Here is a 9,576-nt window from a genome sequence, read left to right as displayed (position 1 = left end):
GCTCTACTCCGAACTCAAGAACTTGGTGGGCAGGAAAAGAGATTGGAAGAGATTGAAAGATGGGCTCAAAGCCAACCCTAAAAACTCTGGCATAGACACTGAGAAATGGGACGCCCTGGCCCTTGAGCGCTCCAGCTGGAGGTCAGCTGTGACCAGCAGTGCTGCAGAATTTGAAGAGTCACGAATGGAGGGCGAAAGAGAGAAACGTGCCAAGAGGAAGGCGTGTTAAGCCAACCCCGACTGAGACCGCCTCCCACCTGGAAACCGATGTCCTCACTGCGGGAGAAGATGCAGGTCAAGAATAGGGCTCCACAGCCACCTACGAACCCACCCCCAGGACACCGAACTTGGAGTACCATCATCCTCAGACTACAAGGGATTGCATAAATAAGTAAGTAAGTAGATATAACCTTCCAAAACTAACTAATTCAGTGGAAACACTTTCAAAAATTATCTTGGAAGTGTCATGAATAACGTTTCAATAACTTTAAAGCATAAGTTGTTTTTATTGCAATTTCCAGTGTGAGAGAGTACATCAGATTACAGAAAAACATTTAGAGAAAGAATTAGATTGGATATACAGTCTTACAGATTCTGTGCAACTATGTTGGATTTACAATTACATTGGTTAACAAACAAACCAAGGGGAGTTCTATTTTCACTCAGCATTCACACATGTACATGCATTCATCCTCATGCATCTAAATATTACCATATTTTCTCCCTGGATAAGCGGGCCCTCAGGTACGCCGGCCCCAGACCATATAAGGTCTTAAAGGTTAGTACCAGCACCTTGAAAGTAAACCAGTACTCAATCGGTACCCAGTGCAGCTGTTGTAGAATTGGGGTAATATGACATTCCCACACATCATAATAAATTCACATTTATCAAATCTGCAATGATATTTTCATGATAGAAGCAACTCCATAACATCAATGTTATTACTATTTCTTCATTGCTTTCCACATCTAACAATTAGGAACATAAAAAATATTCACCAATTTTCTTATCATTACCTTTAAAGGAACTGCAACAAAACAAGAAAGCTTCTTATGCATATGGTCTGACCCTATGCATTTTCCTTTAAAGGAGAGCAAAACAAACAGAACTTTCTCCCCCTCTTAACAGTAGAAACACCAAAACATTTTCATATGAGGAAGAAATCTTAACAATTTATTTGGTTTTATTTGACTGTCCTGCATCAAGAGAGCATTCACAAATGTTTTAGATGCATTTAGTAGTTTGAACACACAACAGACATATTGAACTATAAAATAACAATGTTAATATATAATTAAATAATATTATTGGCATTAATACTTAAAATAAACGATAACATACATTAGAATTAAATATTTGTAAATACCCAAGTTATGATGATGTTTCACAAGAAGATGACATGTAATTAATGTAGGTTTTTGCACATTAATAAATGATAGTTGCACATGAAAAAAAATGTGACATCCCCTAAAAATAAGCCTTAGGGCATCTTTTAGTGCAATAATTAAATTAATATAAGACGTCTTATTTTTGGAGAAATACAATCGGAACTTACCTGTCCTTCCATGTAGCTCTGAGTTCGCTGTTCTTGCAGTAGAAACTTTCATTGATGCCAATGAGTGTTTTATTGGTGCATAGTGGGGAACATCAAGGTTTTATGGCATGTGCAAGGGAGATGAAGAAAGGATGCAGCTATTGACCACAATGGCTTAGTGTACTAACAGATTCCTCCTCCTTTCCACAGGTCAGTGATCTAGGCAGCAAGAAATACCTAGGAGCAGGAAATGGTGCATGGAAAACAATATGTCACAAGCTTAAAGTCTGTGAATATCAAGTCTAATGAGGAGGAAAGGAACAATGTATTAGCAAAGACCTTATTGCAAGGGGCTCTCCAGTTTCATGGGGGTTGGGAACAAGGCTCCAGTAAAAGTGATTTTTTAAAAAGAAAATCATCTCTCTAGGTATCTCTGGGTCCTCCAGTTTGACATTATGATCAACTGGACAAGATTCTTGGAGAGGCGAGAGCAACCACATGCATCCTAGACCCCTGCCCATACTGGCTGATAAAGGAAGCCTGAGGGGATTTGGCAGGGTGGGTGAAAGTGTTGGTCAATGCCTCCTTACAGGAGGGCAAATTACCAGTGAGCCTAAAAGAAGCTCAGATACATGGTTCAGATATGTAGATGACACTTTCACCAGTTGGAGCCATGGAGAAGAACTCAACAGGTTCCTGGACCATCTGAACAGCATCCACCCAAACATCCAGTTCACCATGGAAAAAGAACATGAAGGAAGGCTGCCTTTTCTAGTTGTCCTAGTCATCCGCAAACCAGATCATCATTTGGGTCACACCGTTTACAGAAAACCCACACACACAGATAGATATCTACATAAAAACTCCAAACATCACCCAAGTCAAAAAAGAAGCACCATCAAAACCTTGGCAGAGCGTGCAAAAAGAATCTGCGAAGCCCACCTCCTCCAAGATGAACTGAACCACCTCAACTGGGCTCTCTAGGCCAATGGAGACTCCACCTCAGACATCAGAAGAGCGGCAAGACCACCGAGAAGAAGCCACGAGAGTCAAGATGAAGATCCACCCAGAGGAAAAGTGTTCTTGCCAGACATCAAGGGAACCACTGACCGCAGAGGGAAGCTGATGAGGAAACACAACATACAAACTATCTACAGACCCACTAAAAACATCCAACCAATGCTCCGTTCAGCAAAGGACAAGAGGGATCCTCTCACCTCTGCAGGAGTCTACCGTGTACCATGCAGCTGTGGACAAGTCTCCATAGGGACCACCAAACGCAGCATTGCCCAGACACGAATCAAGGAACAGGAAAGGCACTGCAGACTACTTCAGCCAAAGAAGTGAGCCATAGCAGAGCACCTGATGAACCAGCCTGGACACAGCATATTGTTTGAGAACACAGAAATGCTGGACCACTCCAACAACCATGCCAGACTACACAGAGAAGCCACTGAAATACACAAGCATGTGGACAATTTCAACAGAAAGGAAGAAACCATGAAAATGAACAAAATCTGGCTACCAGTATTAAAATCTCAAAAATTACAACAGCAAAACAACAGAGGGTAAACAATCAGGCACATCAAATCACTCTCAACAAAAGATTTCCCCAGGCACTTCCAAGCCATCAAATGCTAATCAAGGTGTTCAGTTGAAACATTCACACCTAGCTCCAGCAGACAAGAGTCCTTTGTCCCACCCTGGTCATTCCACAGATATATAAACCCTTTTTCCTAGTTCCAACAGACCTCACTACCTCTGAGGATGCTTGCCATAGATGCAGGCGAAATGTCAGGAGAGAAATCCTAACAGTTGGTAAACCGGCTGGTGTTTCCAAAGATAATAATGCAGAGAATGACCAGGAGATCCTTATTCAAAGTGTATTGTCTCATGAGAATGTCCCTGAAGGGTGTGGGGATGATAGTGTGCTCCCTGAATTGCTACCAGAGATTTCCCATAATTTGGAGCTTGAGAACAGCTAGTCACCTGGCCCAGTTGCAGAAATTAACGAGCAAATAGATAGACAGGTTGTGATTACTCAAAACGGGCAAGCAGATCAGTGGCTCCGATTTTTACATGTAGATTTCTTTTCTCAGTAGCGAGCACTCTATTGAGTTACAGCAGGTTCTTAAGTATTGAAGGAACAATACATTTAATTAGGTGCTAAGAGATCATTAAAGGATCACACCGCAATGAGTCGCCCTTGGGGGCTGAGAATTGCGGTATATAAGCGCAGTAAATAAATAAATAAATAAATAAACAGCTGAATTCTAGTTTGTCATTCAAACCTTGAGGTGTTAATGTCTTTAATTTGTGGATCCAGAAGGTCTCCCTGCGAAGAAGTAATTTCTTGCTGTCCATATGAGTCGAGGCTTGTAGCTTCTCTAAGACATAATACTTGAGGTCATTATTAGAGTGGGCATTATCTTTAAAGTGCAAATACAATGTGGATTCACAACTCATTCTTTTGATCCTAGATCTGTGTTCTTGTATCCTAGTTCTTATTGATCTAGTTGTCATGCCTATATATGCCATTTGGCAGGGGCACAGCACAATATAGATTACGTTTGCTGATGCACAGGTGGTGTAATTTTTTAATTTAACATTAATATTTAGCGTGGGATGAATAAATTCCTTAATGTTTGCTGTGAACTTACAGCATTCACAGTGTCCACATTGAAAGTGTCCCATGATGGGGTTTTTTGGATCTGCATCAGATTTTCTTATGTCTGATTGGATCAACATGTCTCTTAATTTTTTTTGACCTTTTGTGTGCTATAATTCGTTTGAGTTGACAGCCAGGGATGTCTTGTATTAAATGCCAGTGTTTAAAGATTATTTTTTGTATGCTGGGGGTTTGTGTATTTAAGGTGAGGGGACAAATGATTCTATTGGTTTGTGTCTTAGGTTGGTATTGGAGCAACATCTCCCTCTTTATTCTGTGGGTTTTGTTCAATGCTGTGTTGAAGATTCTTTCGGGGTATCCTCTTTCTAACAGGTTGTCCTTAAAGGTGTATACTGCCTTTAGAAAATCCTTGTGTAACGAATTAGGAGAGAGGAGGGACGATTTATTATTTGTTACTCTTAATGGTGCCACCAATGTGTGATGTGAGGTATTATTGTGAGAAATGGCACACTGGACGCAGAATTGATGGAGGTGAGGCAGTCTTCAAACAAAAGTTAACAAGTTTATTGAGCACAAAGCGTGTGGTTGCAAGTTGTAACTTTTCTTATGGAACTCAGAATAATGCTTGGTTAGATGAATGTTACACTCTTTCAGGTTATACAGTATCTTCTTGACATAGAGCACTTGCTTCGGACAAAGTATCAATACAGGGATATTTCCCTTATTTGATCCTTCCTAGATCAAATTCTAAATAAGCTATTCTTTAGCCTCTCCTTGGACTAAAGAATTCCGGCTATGTTTCCCCCTTTCGGCTACCCTAGCCAGAGAAACTTTCAATAGCCAGACCCGGCTTTCCAAAGCCTCGAAACTTTGCTTCAGAAGTCACTCAGCCACCTTTTCCTCTCCTTCTCTCTCAACTCCTCACTCTAACTCCTCACTGCTAAACCCTAACTCCTCACTCCTCGGAACCTAAAACCTAACTGAACATAAACTGTCGTTTTTCAAACTCTCCCCTCTAAGCTCCTCCCACTTCTCTCTCTACTGCATCGTCTCCATGGCAACGCACTCCTCTGACTTAGGCCGTTCCAGCATTACTGCAGCCAATCTAAACACAAATACAGTTAAAATCATACAATTTATAATCAACTTCTGTACACCTTGTGTTTACTATTGTTCCGTTTTAATCTTAATAACTGTGAGTATGGTAAATTCGCTTTTAAAGCATGATGATGAAAACTCTTAAAATGTAACACGGAATTCCTATCAGTGGATTTCGTAAAATTGGTAACATATAAGTGTTCTCCATCTTTATTAGGCCTGGGTAACAACGCAAAAATTTGTTTCTAAAATCGATATGTATTTGGGGGGTTTTTTTCTTTTGATATTTAAAATAATTACAAAATTTTCCTTTTAAAAAGTTCGATATTTACGAAATTTCGTAAATGGTAAAAAATTAACGAATCGATTTCCGAAACAATAACGAATCGATTCGTTAATGGCGGACACGACCGCGAAATACGCTAAAAAACCTCCAAAAACTTCTGAAGCTTCCCTCTCCCTCTGTTCTTGACTGTTGGTGTGATATTATAATTTTTTTTCACTAATTAAACCATAAAACTGGCCCAGACATGCAGAAATAATAACGAAACGACCTCAGAACAATAACGAAACGAATACAATAACGAAATACGAAGCATTTACAAAACGTGTTTAAAAATTCGTTTTTTTAATGATTGCTCCAGAATGGTTCGTTATCGTTTTGTGATTGGAAAAATTAACTCATTATTAACGAATAACGAATTAACGAAATGAAACCGCCCAGGCCTAATCTTTATATATAATCACATGCAAAAAACTGATATTAGTAGAACTAATAGTACTCGTGAATTTCATATTGGGATGGATAGTATTAATCATCAATGTATCTCCCGTAGTACATCATATCTGTAAAGTATGGATTCTGAGTCTGATTGTATATGTAGACTGTTTCTAGATGGGCTACAAATAAATTGGCAACAGATGGGGCAAGAGGGCTTCCCATGGCTACTCCCCATATTTGTAAAAAATATTTAGAATCAAATCTAAAGTAATTGTTTTCCAACACAATATCTAATAGATCTAGTAAAAAATGTGTAGGAGGCAATCGTGTTGCCCTAGAGCAGTGGTTCTCAACCTGGGGGTCGGGACCCCTAGGGGGGTCGTGAGGAGGTGTCAGAGGGGTCACCAAAGACCACCAGAAAACACAGTATTTTCGGTTGGTCATGGGGGTTCTGCATTGGAAGTTTGGGCCAATTCTATCATTGGTGGGGTTCAGAATGCTCTTTGATTGGAGGTGAACTATAAATCCCAGCAACTGCAACTCCCAACTGTCAATGTCTATTTTCCCCAAATGCCACCAGTGTTCACACTTGGGCATATTGAGTATTCGTGCCAAGTTTGGTCCAGATCCATCATTGTTTGAATCCCCAGTGCTCTCTGGATGTAGATGAACTACAACGCCAAAACTCAAGGTCAATGCCCATCACACCCTTCCAATATTTTCTGTTGATCATGGGAGTTCTGTGTGGCAAGTTTGGTTCAATTCCATCATTGGTGAAGTTCAGAATGCTCTTTGATTGCAGGTGAACTATAATTCCCAGCAACTACAACTCCCAAATGACATAATCAATCCTGCGCCCAATCCCAGTAGTATTCACATTTGGGTGTTTTGGGTATTTGTGCCAAATTTGGTCCAGTGAATGAAAATACATCCTGTATATTGGATATTTACATTACAGTTCATAACAGTAGCAAAATTACAGTTGTGAAGCAGCAACGAAAATAATGTTATGGTTGGGGGTCACCACAACATGAGGACTTGTACTAAGGGGTCGCGGCATTAGGAAGGTTGAGAAATACTGCCCTAGAGTCAAGCAGATCTTTGATAATAGTTCTAACCTCGGATAATGGTATGTTTGTGTAAAGGGAAGCAATATCTAAGGACATCAAAATGCATGACTGTGAAGTATGTAACGATTCTATAGTATTGATGAGGTGTTTGGTGTCTTTGATGTATGAAGGAGATTTGGAGACAAAGGGTTGGAGAAAATAGTCTAGGTATTGGGCCAGGGGTTCTAATGCTGATGAAGTACCTGAGACAATAGGTCATCCTGGTGGGGGTATAATGCCTTTGTGTATTTTGGGGAGAACATAAAAGATAGGAGTTCTGGGGTATTGGTTCTGTAGGAACTCAAATATCTGTATAGTAATATATCCCATTGCAAGACCCTCTGAGCATACTACTTTAATTAATGCCATAATTTTGTTTGTGGGATCAGATGGTAGTTCCCTATAGAATGTGTGGTCCGAGAGATGTTTTTCAATTTCAGCTATGTAATCCGACCTATTCATTAATACTAAGGCTCCTCCCTTGTCCGCAGGTTTCCAGATATAATTTTTCAAATTAGGTAATTTATTCAGTGTGTCCAATTCCGTATTTGACATATTAGGATGTGACCTATTCTTATATTTGGGGAGTCTGTCTATATCTCTGGTGACTACCTTTTCAAATGTTTTGATCATGATATTTTCAGTGTTTGGATAAAATTTGCTTTTAGGTTTAAATGGGTCTGAATGTGTATTATTGATTCTAGGTCCAAAGAAATTCCTTAATCTGATCAATCTGAAAAGTTTGAATAGTTCTACTTTTGTGTTAAATACATTGAATCTAGGTGTAGGTACAAAACTTAGTCCTTTATTTACAACTGATATTTCTTGCGTATTTATTTATTTATTTTATTTATTTCTCACCCCCAAGGGGGGACTCAGGGCGGCTTACAAAAAGAAGGCACAATTCGATGCCTTATCCAAATACATACAATTATAAAAACAATTACAATAGTTAAACAATTAACGAATTAAAAACATCAGTATATAACACAATAACACAACAATAAACAGTCTCATGGTCAGTGTCTCGAGTTCCATAGGTCCAATAGGTTTCGTCATTATTTGCCCATCATTATGGTCTTTCTTTTTTAGCTGCCAGAATTTCCAAAAGCCTGGTCCCACATCCAAGTTTTCAGCTTTTTCCTAAATGAGAGAAGGGAAGTTGCTGATCTAATCTCCCCGGGGAGTGAGTTCCACAGGTGGGGGGCCACCACTGAGAAGGCCCTGCTCCTCGTCCCCGCCAGTCTCACTTGTGATAAAGGCGGGGTCGAGAGCAGGGCCTCCCCAGAGGATCTTAAACTCCGAGGTGGGATGTAGAGGGAGATCCGTTCGGACAGATACACTGGGCCGGAACCGTATAGGCGTAGAGAGAGGATGGTTGGATAAATTTATTACTAAGGACGATTCTTTCTGTAAGGGTCCCTCTGAAAATGTGTCTGTGGTTTCGAATATTTAATTCTATTAGATCTCCGTAAAGGGGTGGGAGAAGTCGCAGAGCTATCAGTGTTCCTGGCAGATTCTTCTTCTGAGGTAGAGTATGGGTCTGATGAGTCCATATCAAAACGGACCTTCCTTCTAGGGGCTTTAGATTTGTTATTCCAATTGTATACTTTATTATGGTCATAGTCATATTTGTCTCTGTTGAATTTTTTAATTTTATATTCTCTAATTTGATTCTTGAAATCCTTACATTTCTTGTCTATTTCTTGAAGTTTGTCCTTGTGTACTGTGTTGGCATCTAAGTCCTTTTCGAGGTGAATGACTTTATCTTCTAGCATCCCAATCTGAGAATTGGCTTCTTGAATGACGAGTGCCATTAAATCTATAGAGCATTTGTTTAAAATAAGAGTTCCACTGATTAATAAAGTCAGTGTTGTCAGTGAACATCCCTGGGGGTTTATGGATCCTGAGGCCCCTAGGGATCATTTTATTCTTTATATAGTCCGCTAAAGTTGAGACATGTAAGTCTAATCTGATGCACTTTCTTTTCAATTTATCAATTTCTACAAATACATCTGGGGTCTGTGAGGAGAGACTCTGAGTATGTGTGTCCATTATGGATCTATTCTTAATTAACTCGGAAATAACATCTTCTCCAAAACTTAAAGTGCTCAGGCTCTCAGCCATCCTAAAGGAAATAATAACTAAATACACAGATGTCTATAATATGCAGTAGACAGGAAAGAGGGTGTATGGTATAGAGTAGTGTAATACTTCTCATATAGGTATTCTATTTATCCACTTTTCACAAAGTATACTCATAACATATTAAGTGGTATAACTCTGTTGTGACTCAGCGTCTGTCTCATGTACCTACTAGTAGTAGTAGAAGGAAACGAGGTTTGGAAGAGGAAGACGCTCAGCAACAGCTGAAGCGTATTAGAGACTTGTTCCTAGAGCCTACGGATGAGGAGGAATTTGAGGGGTTTACTCGTGAGGAAATGGAGGTGGAGGATTACCGCGGTGTAAAGCGAGTAGCACGCA

The sequence above is a fragment of the Anolis sagrei genome, chromosome 5, assembly GCF_037176765.1.
Source record: "Anolis sagrei isolate rAnoSag1 chromosome 5, rAnoSag1.mat, whole genome shotgun sequence".
In the NCBI taxonomy this organism is placed as follows: domain Eukaryota; kingdom Metazoa; phylum Chordata; class Lepidosauria; order Squamata; family Dactyloidae; genus Anolis; species Anolis sagrei.
Note: the sequence above shows the minus strand (reverse complement) of the source record.